The sequence below is a fragment of the Gracilinanus agilis genome, chromosome 1, assembly GCF_016433145.1.
Source record: "Gracilinanus agilis isolate LMUSP501 chromosome 1, AgileGrace, whole genome shotgun sequence".
Taxonomy (NCBI): Eukaryota; Metazoa; Chordata; class Mammalia; order Didelphimorphia; family Didelphidae; genus Gracilinanus; species Gracilinanus agilis.
Window position 1 is genome coordinate 125,996,641 of NC_058130.1, and position 18,357 is coordinate 126,014,997.

An 18,357-nucleotide genomic window follows, 5' to 3' on the forward strand; every position below is an offset into this window, starting at 1 on the left:
GGCCACAGATACTTATTAGATGTGAAAACACAAGAAATCACTTGATCTTTGTTTATATGCTTCCTCTGGAAATGTGGATAATACCAGCATCTATGAAGCAAGTTTGATGTAAGGATCAAATGAGATAATATTTATAAAGTATGCTGTGTCATACAAATTGCTTTCCCTCCTCCCTTTCCTTCCCCTACCAAATATACTTAAGCAAATTCCCTCCCTGGTATGTCCAAAAAAATAAATACATATATATAGATATCTATTTATCTTTCCATCCATCCATCCACCCCTCCCTCTATCTATTCAACTACTCACTCACCCATCCATCCATCCATCCATCCATCCAACCATCCTTCCTTCCTTCCATCCATCTCACTCAGCACTGTAAGATCACTCTCTTCGTTTGGCTTTTAAAGCCCTTCTCATCCAGGCTCCTTTTACTCTCCTCTACCTACATTATAGTAGTCTAGTGACAATGACTCTTGTGGTTCCTTACACACCGCCCTCAGCTGCCTTTTCACTAACCTGCCTCCTCTATGCTTGGAACAGTCTCCTTCCTTGTCCTGGCTACTCTGGGTTCTTTAAAAGTCAACTCAAACCCTAAGAAAGAAGCCTTTCTTAGTCCCTCCCTCTACTCCCTCTGTCCACTCTTTCTTGTACATAGAGATAGTTGTTTGCATGCTGTCCCCCCCCCCCATTAAAATGTGTTGTGTGTTCCTTGAGGGCAGAGCCTGTTTTTGCCTTTCTTTGTACTTCCACAGCTTAGCACAGCACCTGGCACACTTAAAGGATTGCTGAAATGACCTGACTTTCTCAAGAGGAAAATAACTCTCATCGGGAGTTTATTTGCCCTGATCAGAAATCTTTAGTCTTTCAAAGTTATTAGTCTTTGTAATGCTGTTATTCTATAAATTGTTCTCCTGACTCTGCTCACACTTCCCTTGGGTCAGTTCGTAGGAGTCTTTCCAGGTCCTTTTCATCATTTCTTACAGATGTAATATTCCATTCCATCCACATGACATACCCCAACTGATCATCACAAGGGCTATTCATTTCCTTCCCTCAAATCTTCCTCCAGTGTCACAGTGAGAGCACCAATGTTTCCTCAAAGATAATACCAGAGTATAAGTTCTTCTCTTGAACTGGAAAAGCTTCAAGTAGGCCACACATGGTGATGGTCAGTTGTCTTTTATTAAGGAAATTTAGGTAGATTGAGAGAAGCTCATCATCAGAGCTTGGTGGATTACTTTTGGCTGCCCTTTTGTTTAATCTCTCTGGACCTCAGTTTCCTCATCAATCAAATGGGAAGTCAGACTAGATGACCTCTAAATCTCCAAAGCCCTTCAAGATCTAACTCTTAAGAACTCTCAAAAAACCAACTTCTTGGTAAAGAATTGCAAACAGTGGCCATGGCCTGGAGAATAGCTAAATGACTCATGGTACATGAATAAATAAAGGATGAACACAGAAGCATAGGAAGACCTATATGAATTGATACAAAGTAAAGTGAACAGAACCAGGAAACCACTCACTATGACTATAATTTAGACATAAAGGATAAAAACAAAATAGTCAAAACCAAATGCTGCAGATTATAATGACCAAAGCTGGCCTGGAAAGAGAGATATGAAACCTTCTCCCCATGCCCCAATTCTCTGGAGATTCAGGGGATAATGGGTGTGGAACACTGTAGACTGCCAGACTTTCCCTCAATGTATTAGCTAGCTTTGCTAAACATCACCCCCCCCCACCACCCCTTTAAAAATTCTTTATTACAAGGGATGATTTTTTCTGGGAAGAGGAGAGAAGAGGGACATAAATGAAAAATGAAGGTGATGACAAAAGGTTTCGATGGAATTTTTCTAAAATGCCATCTATTACCACAAAGGGGTGTGATCTGAATGGGTAGACGAGAGTTCCCAAAGTTTTAAACTCAGAGACCCCTGATGGGTTAATTTCAGCAGCCCCTTACTGCCCCACCTTGATGGAACATGTTGACATTGAAGAAATTGGGGGGGAGGGGGACCCTAAACAAAAGATGGGTCAAATTCCAAGCTTCTCTTCAGTCTCCAATTTCCAGAAAAAAAAAAAAAAAGGGAGACCAAGACAGGGCTCACTCAAGAAATTTAGCCAGAGAACCAATCTCTCATCATTTATAGCAAGAGCCCCTACCCTGCCACCCCACCCCAACTGATTTAAAACAATCCATGTCGATGGGCTGTTTCTACTTTTATGGCAGACTCTCAGATTCTTAGTGCTGGAAGGGACAGACCTTAAGGCTTATCTCATCTAATTGTCTCATCTGACAAGGAAAAACCAAAGGCCAGAGAAATTAAAAGAGCTGAGATGAGATTCCTATTGAGTCCCCAGTCCAGCAAACTTTCTACCAAACCAAGATAAACCCAATCTTTCTCTTATTTAGCATATTGTACTATACAACCTGCCCTGCCCTAGGCAAAAGAAGAAATACTATTCCCAAAGAATAAGAAATAATATTCCCAAATAAGAAATTTGGAAGGGAGCAGCTAGGTGGCTCAGTGGATTGAGAGTTGGACCTAGAGGGAAGAGGTTCTAGGTTCAAATTTAGCCTCAGACAATTCCTAGCTGTGTGACTCTGAGCAAGTCACTTAACCCCCACTGCCTAGACCTTACCACTCTTTTGCCTTGGAACCAATATACAGTATTGACTCCAAGGCAGAAGGTAAGGATTTTAAAAAAGAAATAAATTTGGAAATTGGGTGGAAAATAGCTCATATTTATTAAGCAACTGCGTAATATTTATTATTTTGAATTAAAGCATATGGAAAGTATAGAAAGATTTATATGAATTGATGGAAAATTTAGCAAGAACTAGAAAAATAATATACACAAAGACTAAAGTAATATAAATACAACAATAATACAACAATCAAAACTGAATGCTACAAAATTATGATGGCCAAACTTGGCCACAAAGAAGAGATATGAAAGCATCTTTTCCCCAGTCCTTTGCAGAAGTTGAGGATGATGTGTACGGCAGCCTGCACACATTTTTCTCATGTATTAACTAGTTTTGTTGAACTTTTTTTCCCCCTTTCTCTTTTGAAGTCTTTATTAGAAGTGATAGCTGCCCGAGAGGTAGGAGAGGGATACTGTGGGAAATGATGGGTAATGGAAAGAACAAGAAATATCAATAAAAATGCATTTTTTTCTAAATGTAGGGTAGAAAAATTATCCTCACTGTCAGGATGAAGGATTAAGAGCATGGGGGTGCTGGTAAAGTTTAACAACCATCTTGGGGGAGGGGGGAATACAGGCAGGACAAGTTTTAAATCTTAATTTGCATCATTAACATTTTCTCCATAATTTTCTTAACTCTAGGCAATAAACGCAACAAAGAAGTCCTGTTTTGTAAGGCTTGCTGATTTCAGAGGTGTAAATGCTCACACAGAAAATTTAACTGGCTCTCCGGAGGGATGACTTGCCTCTAGCACAAATCAGGTTAAGAGGGTTAAATTTAAATCAGATGAGAGGCAGAAGGGTGCCATGGAAAACCATAGTACAGTTGGGAAGCCTAAAGAGTTCTGAACAGTGACTTTACTACATGTATATATTTTTGGGTATGTCATCCCGGTCTATGGCCTCGGTTTCTACATTTATAAAACCATAGTGATCAACTAGATGGCCTCTAAGGTTCCTTCCAGCTCTAAATCTATGATCCTTTGTCTTTGGAATTGATTTCCAGCTGAATTAATTAATTTTCTATAACTTCTCTTCCTCTCCCCCGGTTTCTCCTTTCTCTGTCACCATGAGTTCCACTGGCAGGGAAGAGAATTCTTCCTCCACACATTTCAATCCAATAAATTTATTAAAGACCTTGTGTGCAGAGGAATGTGCTAAACAAAGAGAAAATATAAAGTTTAGATCAATAACTGTTCTTTGCCCTCAACTCCAGCTGGAAAGAGAGAAGCTACAAAGCCCAAGAGAATGGTGCTGGGAGAAGACTCAGGAAGTAACTGTCAACCCAGGACAAATCTATCAAGCTCTTGGAGTAAATTCTGGCCACCCTGGCAAAGGCTGTCGGCAAAAACCTGCTAAAAGCCAGGATGGATTAAGAACATGTGGAACACCAGGGACAAGAGTCACAAGAAGTCCCCTCCAAGGACAGTCATTGTTCATGACCTGATTTATAATCTGCTTTGGGCTACAAACTCCTAGAAGCCCTGACAACTGTCCCTTTGGCCCTTCCATTAATTGCCAGTGAATGAATGAAGTCTTCTGAATCCAATCCTCAAGGGTTTAGGAGATCAGTAAAATTATACAATTTTGTGGCTATTCAGTTGTTTTAATTGTGCCCAATTCTTCATGACCCCATTGGGAGTTTTCTTGGCAAAGACAATGGAGTAGTTTGCCATTTCCTTCTCCAGCTCATTTGACAGATGAGGAAACTGAGGCAAACAGGGTTAAGTGACTTGCCTGGGGCCACAAAGCTAGTAAGTAACTGAGACTAGCAGGATTTATTTGAACTCAGGTCTTCCTGACTTCAAGCCAGGAACTCTTATCCACTGGATCACCTAGCAGATTATTCAATTAGTTGCAATTTAATGATGTGAGATAAGAGTTGTGAACTAGGAACTGGGACTGTAAGTTCACAGTTCTTGACCTTGGACAAGTCACTAACTTTTCTAGGTGGTCATTAGGGCTTCCTCTAACATTTGATGATGATTCCAAATGGAAATAGGGAGCTTGCCTACAGATGATGTCTTTCTCCACTTATGGATATCATTACACCATAAAACACCTACTATTTGCCAAGCACAGTGCTAAGCATTAGGGACGCAGAGAAGACAAAAAGACAGTCTCTGCTTTCAAGGAGATTACAATTTAACGAATATATTCAAAGCAAGCTATATAAATAAATAGAAAAGAATGAACAGAGGGAAAATGTTAGAATTAAGAGAGCTTGGGAAAGGGTTCCTATAGAAGATGGGATTTTAGTTGGAACTTAAAAAGGAAGCCAGGAAGGTCAATAAACAGGAGAAAAAAACATTCCAGACATGGAGAGAAGACCGTGAGCCAATGGTTCCCCTTTCCAGAAAAAATATTACTTAGCGCCCCTGGAAATTAAATTTTTAAAAAAATTTTAACAGCAATTAATAGGAAAGATAAATGCACCTGTGGCCATCACCGCCCCCCCTGGATCGCTGCAGCGCCCACTTTGTGAGCTAAGAGACACAGCATCTTATTTGTGCAATAGCCAGGAGGCCAGCATCACTGAATTGAAGGATTGTGTGTCAAGGAGTCAGGTATAAGAAAACTGCATAGGTAAGATGGGGCTAGGTTATAAGGGGTTTTAAATGCCCAACATTATTTTTTATTTGCTCCTGAAGGCAACAAGAAGACAATGGAGTTTATTAAGTAGAGGGACAACACCTGTACTTTAGGAAAATTATGTTAATGGCTGAATGGAAGATGCACTGGGGTGTGGAAAGCTGAGGCAGCAGATCTACCAACAGGCTACTGCAATGATACAGACTACACAAGAGTGGTGGCAGAATTAGAGAAGGGAAGGGGATGTATTCTAGATGTGACAAAGGTGAAATAGTCTTGGCAACAGTTTGGATATAAAGAGTGATAAACAGTGAGGAGTCTGGGATGACTCCTATGGTATGAGCTGGGAGGACTGGGAAGTTACAGGAAAGGTAGAGATAGATGGAGGATGGATCATTAATTCAATTTTTGACATTTTAATAGAATTCAAGATATGTATTAGACATCCATTTCAAGACATCTGAAGTACAGTTAGAGATGCAAGATTCCAAAGTCAGCAGAGTTTGGGGCAGGATAAGTAAATTAGAGAATCATCAGCACAGAGATGGTAATTAAATCAATGGAAACTGGTAAGATTACCAAGAGGGAGAAGAGAAGAGAGCTCAGGACAGAACCTTGAGGGACATACAGAGTATATGATCTGAAGGAGGATCCAGCAAAGGAGACAGAGAACAAACAATCAACTAGAACAGGACAAGAATCAGGAGGGTGATGTCCCAAAAATCCTGAGAGGAGAATTTCAAATGAGAAAAGGCCACTGGATTTGGCAACTAAAAGATCATTAGTAACTTTGGGAATGATAAATTCAGAAGTTAAATTAAAAGGGTTTAAGAAGAGAGTGAGAGGGGTAGTTAGGTGGATCAGTGGATAGAGCACCAGGTCTAGAGATGGGAGATCTTGGATTCAAATGTGGCCTCATGACACTTCATAGCTGTATAACCCTGGACAAGTCACTTAACCCCACTTGCCTAGCCCCTGTCACTCTTCTGACTTGGAAATGATATCCAGTATTGATTCTAAGACCAAAGTAAAAGTTTATTTTTTTTTAATTTAAAAAAAAAAAAAGAGGTATGGTACTGGCTAAGAGACAGAAGGGAGGATCAGTGGAATAGACTTGGGGTAAGTGACATCAGCAAGATAATATATGATAAACCCAAAGAGCCCAATTTTTGGGACAAAAAATCCACTATTTGACAAAAACTGTTGGGAAATTTGGAAAACAATATGGGAGAGATTAGGTTTACATCTCCCACCCTAAACCAAGGTAAATTCAGAATGGGTGAATGACTTGAATATAAAGAGGGAAACTATAAATAAGTTAAGTGAACACAGAATAGTATACTTGTCAGATCTCTGGGAAAGGAAAGATTTTAAAACCAAGCAAGAGTTAGAGAAAATTACAAAATGTAAAATAAATTATTTTGATTACATAAAACTAAAACGCTTTTGTACAAACCAAAACAATGTAGCCAAGATCAGAAGGGAAACAACAAATTGGGAAAAAATCTTTATAACAAAAAACTCTGACAAGGGTATAATTACTCAAATATACAAGGAGTTAAATCAATTGTATAAAAAATCAAGCCATTCCCCAATTGATAAATGGGCAAGAGACATGAATAGGCAATTTTCAGGTAAAGAAACCAAAACTATCAATAAGCACATGAGAAACTGTTCTAAATCTCTAATAATTAGAGAAATGCAAATCAAAACAACTCTGAGGTATCACCTCACACCCAGCAGATTGGCTAAAATGAAAGAAGGGGAGAGTAATGAATGCTGGAGGGGATGTGGCAAAATTGGGACATTAATGCATTGCTGGTGAAGCTGTGAACTGATCCAACCATTCTGGATGGCAATATGGAACTATGCTCAAAGGGCTATAAAAGAATGCCTGCCCTTTGATCCAGCCATACCATTGTTGGGATTATACCCCAAAGAGATCATAGATAAACAATTTATAGCCGTGCTTTTTGTGGTGGCAGAAAACTGGAAAAGGAGGGTATGCCCTTCAATTGGGGAACGGCTGAACAAATTGTGGTATATGCTGGTGATGGAATACTATTGTGCTAAAAGGAATAATAAACTGGAAGAATTCCATGTGAATTGGAAAGACCTCCAGGAATTGATGCAGAGTGAAAGGAGCAGAGCCAGAAGAACATTGTACACAGAGACTGATATACTATGGTAAAATAGAATGAATAGACTTCTGTACTAGCAGCAATGCAATGACCCAAGACAATTCTGAGGGATTTATGGAAAAGAACACTACCCACATTCAGAGGAAGAACAGCAGGAGAGGAAACACAGAAGAAAATCAACTGCTTGAATACATGGGTTGATGAGGACATGATTGGGGATTGAAAGTACCACACTAATGCAACTATCAACAATTTGGAAATAGGTCTTATTAATGGCACATGTTAAAACCAGTGGAAATGCATTTCGGCCAGGGGAGTGGGGAGGTGGGGGTGAAGGAGAAAGTAAGAACATAAATCATGTAACCATGTTAACTTTTCTAAAATATAAATATTAATAAATGTTTAAAATTTAAAAAAAAAAGAACAGAATAAGAAAATAGAGTGGAGACACCTATTGTAGTTTGTTTTTTGAGTTTGGGTAAGAAGGGCAGAAAAGATATAGAAAGATAGCAGGGATGGAAGGATCAAGTGAGGATTTTTTTTTTAGGAAAGGGGAAAATGGGCCTATTTGTAAGTAGTAGAAATAAGCTAGAGAATGAGAGACTGAAAATAAGTAAAAGAATAGAGATGACAGAGGGGGCAATCTATTGGAGGAAAAGAGGCTAGAAGGGGATCACTTCAACAACCCACCAAAGGGTTGGTCTTGATAAAAGTTGTTTCATCATGTGAGAGAGCGGTGAAGGAGAAGGAAGTGGCAGAAGGCATCTGAGTGACAGAAGAGGAGAGAACAGGGAACGTACAGTGAATGGCCCCAATGTTTTAGGGGAAAAATACAGGGCAAGGCTCTCTGCTGAAAGAGTAAAGGAAGGGAGAACTATGGGAGATTGTAAGAGGGATGAAAATGTTTAGGAGAGCCACTGTGGGGAGTGGGATAGAGTTGATAGGAGAGAGACAGTAGAATTGCCTAGCAGCAATGAAAGCACAGCTGAGGTTGTGTAGCATAAATCTGCAATAGGTCCCAGCAGAACTATTGCATGATTCTCTCCATCTTCATTCAGCGGCATTTGTGTAGAAGCTAAGGGGATGAACTGTGGGAATGATCCAAGGCTGAGGTTTGGTTGGGTGTGATCAGCAGTAGGAGAAGGGGGCTAGAGATTCAAGAGAGGAGAACTAGTCAGACAGTACTCTTCTTGGAACCCTTTCAAGCAGCTCCAGACACTGTGAAAATGGAATTAGCTCTACCCCATTCATAGTTAAAACTCTAGCCACCAGAGATACCTTCCTTAGTGGGGAGGGGAGATTAGCTACCCACACATGACAATAAGTAACAAATCAAGAACAAGGGACTGCCCTTTGGGCAGTCCAAAACAGTGTTGAGGCTGCCATTTGTCCACCTGAATTAGAGGTGGACCTCCAGGAAGTGATGAAAGATGCTGTCCTTCAAATATGATGGTAACTTCCTGTTGAGGCAGTTCATGCTTTGAACTTGGTGCTGAAGGATCTCTGCTGAGACCTCGGCGGCTTCCCTCTGAATTGTCATGTGGGTAAGTTAGGCTGACTTCCTTTCGCCTACCTTGGCGTTTCTAGAGTCTCTACCTCGGCGTTTCTAGAGTCTCTACCTCAAAGAGGCTTCTTTGCCTCTCTAATGGCTAAGGCCTTGTGGCTAGTAGCCTAGTTTAATTAATCTCTTAACTCTCACCCAGTCTGGACCTCTGCTGGTCTGGACCACGGTTTTTCTCTCTCTCTCTTTCCCTACCTTCAACCTTCCTATTTGTAAATAAACTACCATAAAAGCCATCCTGACTTGGGTCTATTTTAATTATGGAATCAATCTAAATCTGATTGATTCCTGGTGACCTCACCTTAAAAAAAACCCCAATATATATATATATATAAAATTTCCCTTCTTACAACACATGCATTAACCTGCTTTCACGTACAGAAAAACACTGGCTGGGAGGGAACAAAATGGGGGTTGAGGTGTATTAAACAACATGATCCATCCCAGGCCTAAATTATTCTAGGAAAAGGCTCCTATTCCATTTATTCTCCCTCTTCTTTTACTCCTAGAGCAAAGCCAGTTATCCTTCAAAGGGGTTAGCAGGATGGGCAATGAATGGCTCTGAAATCAATAGCCTCTTGCTGCCTTGCAAAGACACTGGATGGCACACGTTAAAAGGGGGAAGAGCAGTGTTCAAAGTCCTTCCTGGAACAGCACTCAGGACGACAGGATAGAATTTAGTGCTCCACTCCAGCTGCCAACATCCTCCTTCAGAGGCTCATCCCCTCCTCACCTGGCCTTTGCAAGAATTAATCTCTCTGCTTCCAATCCATTCCCTTTGAATCCTCCTAATTCATAGGAATAACCATGTCACTCCTTTACTCAAATCACATTCAGTGGCTCCTTAGCAGAGCATAAAAACATCTTTAGCCTGGCATTTTAGAGTCTTCACAATCTGCTGCCAATCAACGTCTCCAGGCTAATTGTACATCATTCCCCTCTGTGCACTTGCTCTCCATTAGCTGTCTCCTGATCTTGTCCTACAACTATTCATTTGGGGAGGTTTTCTTCCATGTCTGCAAATGGAATATACTCCTTCCTCATCTCTATTTGTTGACATGCTTCTCTTCCTTTAAAACTTTGCTAAAGGATCCCTTAGGGCAGCTGGGAAGCTCAGTGGGACAGTATTGGGCCTGAAATCCGAAAGGCTCCTCTCTTCTTGGGTTCAAATCTGGCTTCAGACACTTACGGTGTGACTCTGAGCAAGTCATTTAACCCTGTTTGCCTTAGTTTTTTCATGTGTAAAATGAGCTGGAGAAGAAAATGGCAAACCACTCCAGCATCTTTGCCAAGAAAACTCTCAATGGGGTCATGAAGCTGAACAATCATAAAAAGGGATTACTTCCTCCATGAAACCTTTCCAAGTCTCCTCCAAATGATAGTGTTCCTCTAACTCCCCTCTTTCTGGAGCATTTTGTCAAAATCCCTCCTTTCTATCTATCTATTCTATCTATCACTTTTTATTTGCTAAGGTCTATTTTGGAAGCCTGCACCACCCTCATCCCCCATTTTACCACAGGCATCTTAAAGGCTAAGACTGTTGTTTTTCATCTTTGTAGCCTCAGTGGCCAAGCACATTCCTTGTACACTTAAGTAAATAATAAATGTTTATAAACCTGAAAAACCTGTGGAAAAAAGGAAACAAATATTTATTAAGCGCCATGTGCTTATCTGCCAGGCACTGAGCTAAGTCTCTGAAAAAATAGTCTCTCGTTTGATCTTCACAACTCTAGGAGGGAAATGCTATTATTATCCCCATTTTACAGTTGAGAAAACTGAGGCAGATAGCAATTAAATGAATTGCCTATGGTCATACTATTAGTAAGTATCTAGAGGTGGATTTGAACTCAACTCTCCAAGTCCAAGCACTCGATCCATGGCGCCTACCTAGCCAACTCTATGTGAGCTATTCATTACACACAATAACATCAATGTTGTCCAATGATCAACTGTGAAAACTTGGCTACTCTCAGCCATGAAATGATCTGGGGCAATCCTGAAAGACTTATGATGGGGAATGCTATCCCCCTCCAGAGAAAGAACTCTGGAAATCACAGGGATACAGATTAAAGCATATTATCTTTCACATCCGTGTATTTATAGTTTTGTTCTGGGGTTTTGGTTATGTATAAAAGCGCTCTTACAACAATGACCAATTATGGAAGCATGTTTTGCATGATAATGAAAATAAATTTAAAAAAGAAAGAAATGTGAATTATTATTGCAACCAATAGAATACTTCCCCAGACTATGAGTAAACCAACATGGTGCCCTCATTCTCTCTCCCAATAGAATCTCTAAAAGGGAAATACTTCTAAGTCTCCTTTGAGGGTCATTTTTAAATCCCAGCTTTGTCCATAAAGTTAGCCCAATCCTGCTTCTTAGGTGTTCCTTTTTCCCATTTCCTGCTTGAGAAAGACTTTTCCTAGTATTCCTAGGCCCCCCGCAAAAAAATGGGGGGCAGGAGAAAAAGCTGTAAGTCTAATTTTGCCATTGTTGTGAATTTTTCTCCCTTGAAAGAGAAGAGTAAATGGCTCTTTCTAGAATGGTATTTTATGGCTTCTAAGCAACAGCAGAATGAAAACAGGCCAATTAGGATTCTTGGCATTTGTCTTTAAGAAGACAAAAATAGTTTGGGCAGCCAATAATCATCATTTGGTGGAAAGCTGTTGGTTTTCACGGCCAATAGTAAGTAATGCAGGCCTGCCACAGGGGGGAAAAGCATCATCAACAGACAGAAGGGAATCAATGTTCATTATTGCTACAATTGTGTCTAATTTTTTTCCGGGTCCAATTATCTGGCAAGCCCCCAAAATATTCTGATATAAGACAGGTGTGCCCTGGTTTAAAAAAATAGTTTTTAAAAAATACCACCAGATAAATACATAAAAGAGAAGTCTGGAAATAACCACATACCTAATTTATAGAGGAATGTAGCAGCCTAGAAAGATATCTGAACTTGGGAGTCAAGTGGCCTGGGTCTCACTGGAGAAGATTCATAGATTTATTGGAACTGGGAAGTACTTTGTACATATATTAAGACTTTCCCTCTGTATACTAAACAGTTTTGCTGATTTTCCCCCCTCTTTTTTTCTCTAAAAATGTTATTTGTTGGGGGCAGCCAGGTAGCTCAGTGGATTGATAGCCAAGACTAGAAGCTAGAGGTCCTAGGTTCAAATCTAGTCTCAGATACTTCCCAGCTGTGTGACCGTGGGCTAATCACTTAACCCCTATTGCTTAGCCCTTCTGCCATGGAACCAATACATAGTACTGATTCTAAGACATAAGGTAAACTTTTTTTTAACCTTATTTGTTGTATTGGAAGGTAAGAGAGAAGATACTGTGGAAAATACTGGTGATGTAAAAAAAAAAAACCCAAGATATCAATAAAAATTCATTTTTTTTTTAAATTGGAGGGTTCATCAGAAAGTATCTAGTCCAAGTCTCTTACCTGACAAGAGGAGGACATCAGGGTGGGTGAGACTATATCTGATGACCTGCCCAAGAGTCGACAAACATTTATTAAGCCCTTGAATGTGCCAGGAGGCTTTAGTGTCAGAACTGGCCCTCGAACCCAAGTCTTTTCCCTTTCTCCCTGCTTAGCATCCAACTCCATTTTCTTCCAGGTTTTCCTGCTTGATCCTGACTTGGTAGTCAGTTATTTCATCTTCGTAGGTTCTCACTTATCATCAGTAAAATAGCAAAAATAACATTCAATTCCTCCCTACTGTCAGGGATGGTGCAAAGTAATAGTTCCTGTTTCTGCAGTGCTCTTTAAGGTTTACAAAGTAGCCTCATCAGGAAAGGAACACAAAGATTACTCTTACTTCACAGACAGAAATGGATAGTGTGCCCCACTCCAGTTCCTCCAAAATAAGACATGAATGAACAAGTTCGAAGGCAGCCTGTACCCCAGCTCCCACATTTACTAGCTATGTGACCCTAAGCAAGTCACCCATCTTTCTAAGGATTCATTTCCTCATCTGTAAAATGGGGCTATAATATTTGCAGGAGGTAACTCACAGGATTAAGAGGCACTCTACATTGTGGAGAGCCACACATAGAGATGGATGGAGGGGATTCTGGGTTCAAAATATGGCCTCAAACACTTCCCAGCTTTGTGGCTGTGGGTGAGTCATTTAGCCCCAATTATCTAGCCCTTATTACTCTTTTGCCTTGGAACTGATGATTCTAAGCCAGAAAGAAAGGGTTTTTTAAAAAAATACAAAGTAAATTTAAACAATTAATGAGTTATTCTAATTACAGAAATCTCTGCTCATATAAGAAAACCTTTCTGAATCCAAATTTTGTCCATTACTTGAAATCTCATTAATTGCTCAAAATATCAAGAGTGAGGATCTGAAGCTGAGTCCATTTTATAGATGTATAAGGAGAGCTAGGTGGTGCAGTGGATAGAGTACCAGACCTGAAATCAGGAAGACTCACCTGTGAGTTCAAATCTGGCCTCAGATACTTAAGAGCAAATCATTTAACCCCGACTGCCTCAGTTTCCTCATCTGTCAAATGAGCCGGAGAAGGAAATGACAAACCACTCTAGTATCTTTGCCAAGAAAACTCCAAATGGGGGTCATGGCCGAAAAAACTGACTTGACACCAAGTAGACACCCTGAAGAAATGTTTGATTCAAGTGCCCACAAAAAGTCACAGGTGGACCCCATTAAAAATCTCAAGATTGGAAGTGCCCTCAGCATTCATCTCTATTCTAACATATACCTGAACAGCTCCAGTAATGGAAGCTTTCCAGGAACAGGAACTCGCTACAATCATTCCAGAGGCAGCTCCCTCTGCCTTTGGACAGTTCTACTGACTAGGAAAGACATCAAGATTGGCCTTGCCTCAACATCTACCCCAAGGCTCCTATTTCTACCCTCTGGCAACAGACTGACAAACAAATCTAAGCCCTCTTCCAAGTAAAATTCCTGCAAATACCTGAAGATAAAAATTCTTTCAAATACTTGAAGATAACTATCAACCCCTCCCAAGCCTTCTCTTCTTCAGGTTAACTTTTCCTTTCTTTTCTTTTTAGTAGTTTTTCAACTTTAAGTCAATATCCTGATTCTTCCCTTTCATTCAAGGTAGCAAGAGAGAAAATGTTTAAAAACATTTCAGAGGGCAGCTGGGTAGCTCAGTGGACTGAGAGCAGGCTTAGAGACAGGAGGTCCTAGGTTCAAATCTGACCTCAGACACTTCCCAGATGTGTGACCCTGGGCAAGTCACTTAACCACCATTGCCTAGCCCTTACCACTCTTCTGCCTTGAAGCCAAGACATAGAAGGTAAGGGTTTTAAAAAAAGCATTTCACTCCTGACAACTACATAATGTTAAGTTTGGAGATAAGAAAGATCTCTGGTCAAGGGTTGGATTTGAACCCAGGTCCTTAGATTCTGGGAGTCAGCACTTACTCCATTACCACCATACTCACTCCTTCTTGAAGTATTTTTAAAAAAAAAACCTTACTTTTTGTCTTAGTCACAACTCCAAGAGAGAAGGACAAGGGCTAGGCAAATGGGGTTAAGTGACTTGCTCTAAGTCACACAGCTAGGAAATGTCTGAGGACTATTTGAACCTGGGACCTCCCAATTCTAGCCCTGACCCTCTAGCCACTGCACTACCTTTGCTACCCCTCTTCCTTTAAGTATTTTAGGGGTTGTTATGTGGAAGACGGATTTGAATCCTACTGTTTGTTCCTTAGGAGAAAGCAGGAGCAAAGATCTAGCTCACAGTTCATCACCCTTCTCTGATGTTTTATTTATTATGTGATCTTAACTTCCCAGGACTCAGTTTCCATATCTGTAAAATGAAGGAGCTGAAACAATATTGTAAAAAGAAACTGCTATGAAACATTTCGTGATTCCAAAATACCGATGATGGGCTCAATATGCAGAAGGAGACACATTTTTGGACATGGCCAACATAGGAATTTGTTTTGCTTGATTATATATATTTGTTACAAAGGTTTTTGTTTTTCTCTCTTTTCTTCCTCAGTGGGGGGATTTGGGGATAAAAGTTGAAAGGAGAAAAACAATGCTTGTTAATTGGAAAAATAAAATAAAATAAATTTTAAAAAAACAGAAGGGGAACGAATGTTGGCCTAGATGACTTCCAAGATCCCTTCCAATTCTAAATCTCATTTTATGATTCTACAAGAAAGAGTAATATGACAACTAGAACTGTCCAACAATACAATGGATTGTCTCAAGGGGCAGCAGACCCTCGAACACTGGGAATATTCAAGCAGAAACCAACTGACAACCAGGAATATTGTGGACAGAACTCTTATAACTGGCTGGGAGGCTAAACTAGACTTTCAAAGTCTCTCCCAGCTATAGGAGTCAATTGATTTCCTTCAAAGAATTCAACAAATATTTGAGTTGACTCTGTTTGACCCCCTTTTGCAGGCTACTGGAGAAAATGTAAAGTTTCCATTAAAACTAGGATGAGGTAGTTAGGTAGCACAGTAGATTGATAAGAGTGCCAGTCTCGAAGTCTGGAGGAACTGGGTTCAAATCTGGCCACGAGACCCTTCCTAGATGCACAACTCTGGCTAAGTTACTTAACCCCAATTGCTAGTACTTGTTGCTCTTCTGTCTTAGAATTCATACTAAGACAAAAGGTGGGGGGGGGGCGGGATTTAAACCAGGCTCCTTCCCCATTCATGGGGTTCACAATTTCATAGGGAGTCAAAGATTAACTATGATTCCAAAAGTTAGAATCATAACTGACAAAGAGGGACCAGGGAAGTTTCATGGCATTTAGACTAAGCCTCAAATGCTTCAACATGGGGTGAAGGATGAGGCAGGGATACAAAAGCCTGGGTAAAGACAGGAAGACGGAACTCTATGTGTTTTTTGTATGAGACAGGGCCGGAAAATTAGAAAGATGTGTTGCTGTAGACGGCCTTAGAGGCCAGGCAAAGGAGGTGGAACTTTGGTAAATAATTGGATGCCACCGAAGATTTCTGAACAGGAATGCAATGCTCGTTGTCTATGCTACTGCAATACTTTTCTGGGTAAGAACTGGAAAGGGGTCAGTTAATAACACTTCCCACCTCATCTATACCTTAAATCAACTGACAAAGGTACTTCCAGATTGAAAACACAAATTACTCAGCAGCAGGTTGCTGGACGCCATCCCATCTCAGCTCCCTTGGTGGGCAAACATACCTAGGGGTCTTGGAATCTGAACATCAGTACCTTGATCTGAATTAATGAGTCTTATGTTTTTCTTCAACGTTTACTACAGTAGAGAAATAAGGCAAAAGTAAATAAGAGATGATTATTGCATTCATCAATGCTAGCTTAAAAGAACTCCCTGGTGTGTGCTACAGGATAGTCATGAAAGGGTTAGAAATGTTGGAGAAGAGGTAAAAAGAGGTGGGGAATGAGGCTGCTATTGTTTGCAGCAGGAGGCATATTCTTTTTTTTTTTAACCCTCAGACTCAATTCTAAGTATTGGTTCTAAGGAAGAAGAGCAGTAAGGGCTAGGCAATTGGGGGTTAAGCGTCTTGTCCAGGGTCACACAGTTAGGAATTGTCTGAGGCCAGATTTGAACCTAGGACCTCCGTTTCTAGGCCTGACTGAGTTGCCTCACGAAAAGAATATTCTTAAAAGGAGCAGAGAGAGGGATCTGGTGGTTCCAATGACCAGTCATTCTAGTTGGCCTTGATGCTAAGCTGTAGCATTGGCCAGAGCTGCCAAGCCTTAGCTCATTGGCTCTCATCCCTGAAAACAGACAAATGCTAAAAGGTGGCTCTCTTGGGGTATTATAATTCTGGCAGGAATCCTATCTTCAGGCTAAAACAATACAGCAATTTCCAGGCAACACACTATCACAGACTTCTTACCACATCCTACCAACTAGTAAGTATACACAGTGCAGGAAAAATAATCTCTCTGTCTCTCTCTGTCTCTCTCTTTCTTTCTGTATGTGAAATCAGAAAGGGTAAATTTGAATCTCAGCTTATTATACCCATGCCCCCTTGGCCAAGGCTCTTCACATCTCTTTGTAGTTCAGGCTCAACTTTATAGCTTTGTGAGGTAAGCACAAATGTTTCTCCTCCAAAAACTCAGTCAGACCAGGGTCTTCTCATGGGGTGCTGACTTTTAGCTTACTTCTTGCCATGTCATGGTTTTCCTCATTGGGGGAAAATGGCAACCACACAACTAAATGCAAAAGTGGGGTTGTCAGGAAAATAAGTTGAGATGGAGGATTAAATGCAGCGGCCACATAACACAGGAGACCAAAGTCAAATTAAACACCACCACAGCCTGAGAACCTGCTAGGGCCAATCACAGATCACATCCTTCATTTGCAGAGAGAACTTCTATTCAAAGATGCTAGGAAAATTTGAGATGACAACGAACAGAACCACTAGGAGACTTCCTTGCATGTTCAGGAGAGGCAGGCTCCATTTATTGCAATGTGGTTTTAAATGGAGTTTATTTTTAAAGTATCTGTATGGAACACTGCTAGAAGGCTTTTTCTTTTAGAACAGGTATAGTTTCCCAGGAATTACAGCAGGCTAGCACCTGAGTGATCCAAGTCCTGAAAACAGTTCCATCACAGAAGAGGAAATGGAAACCCATAAAAGTGAAATCACTGACCAAGTCATAAAGGTGGAATTCAAACCCAGCACCTTGACTCCTTCCTTTCCAGAACTATCTTTCTCAAGGCTCAAGAAGGGCCTTTTTCTAGTAGAATCAAATTCACAATTCCCATTCTAAGTGTATCATTAAGTCAGAATATAACAAACTCAGGGGAAAAAAACCAAACCAACCAACCAAACAACCAACCAACCAAACAAAAACCCAGACAGCTTGCCCAACATGGTATGATGGATAGAAAACTGGATTTAGAAGCAAAGGGGCGGGGAATCAGTGGAGGTAAGGATGCTGAGCTACAGAATTCAATCGTGGCTCAGCTACTTCCTCCCTGTGTGATCTGGGATCCTATGGGTCACTTCTCTGCCCAGGGCCTCCGTTTCCTCATCTATAAAAATAAGGACCTCCAAGGTCCTTTTGAGCTATAAAGCCTAGGCTCTCTAAAGGTTCCTCCAGCTCTGAGATACTAAGAAAGCCTACGATGTCTCGAAGGTACAGAGGAGAAACGGGCAGGGAAGGGAGAGAAACCGCTTGCATTTCTCTCCACATCTCCCTCACTGCTTCTTTCATTTCTCTGGACTATTTTTCGCATTTCAACAAAACAAATCATTTTCCTTTCTGAAAGGCGCTTTGGCCAGACAGAAAGACGGCGTCGGAGATACCCAGGGATTAGTTGGAATACGTATGGCTCGAAAAACGTGCAGTTGTTTACTAACCCAGCACCCTGGAGA

The 18,357-nt window shown here is 40.7% G+C and overlaps 1 protein-coding gene across 1 annotated transcript in view; it reads right to left on the reverse strand.

The window, feature by feature from the left end:
* Window positions 1–18,357, reverse strand: part of RCL1 (RNA terminal phosphate cyclase like 1) — a 70,544-nt gene that overhangs the window by 51,539 nt on the left and 648 nt on the right. The window lies entirely within an intron of this gene.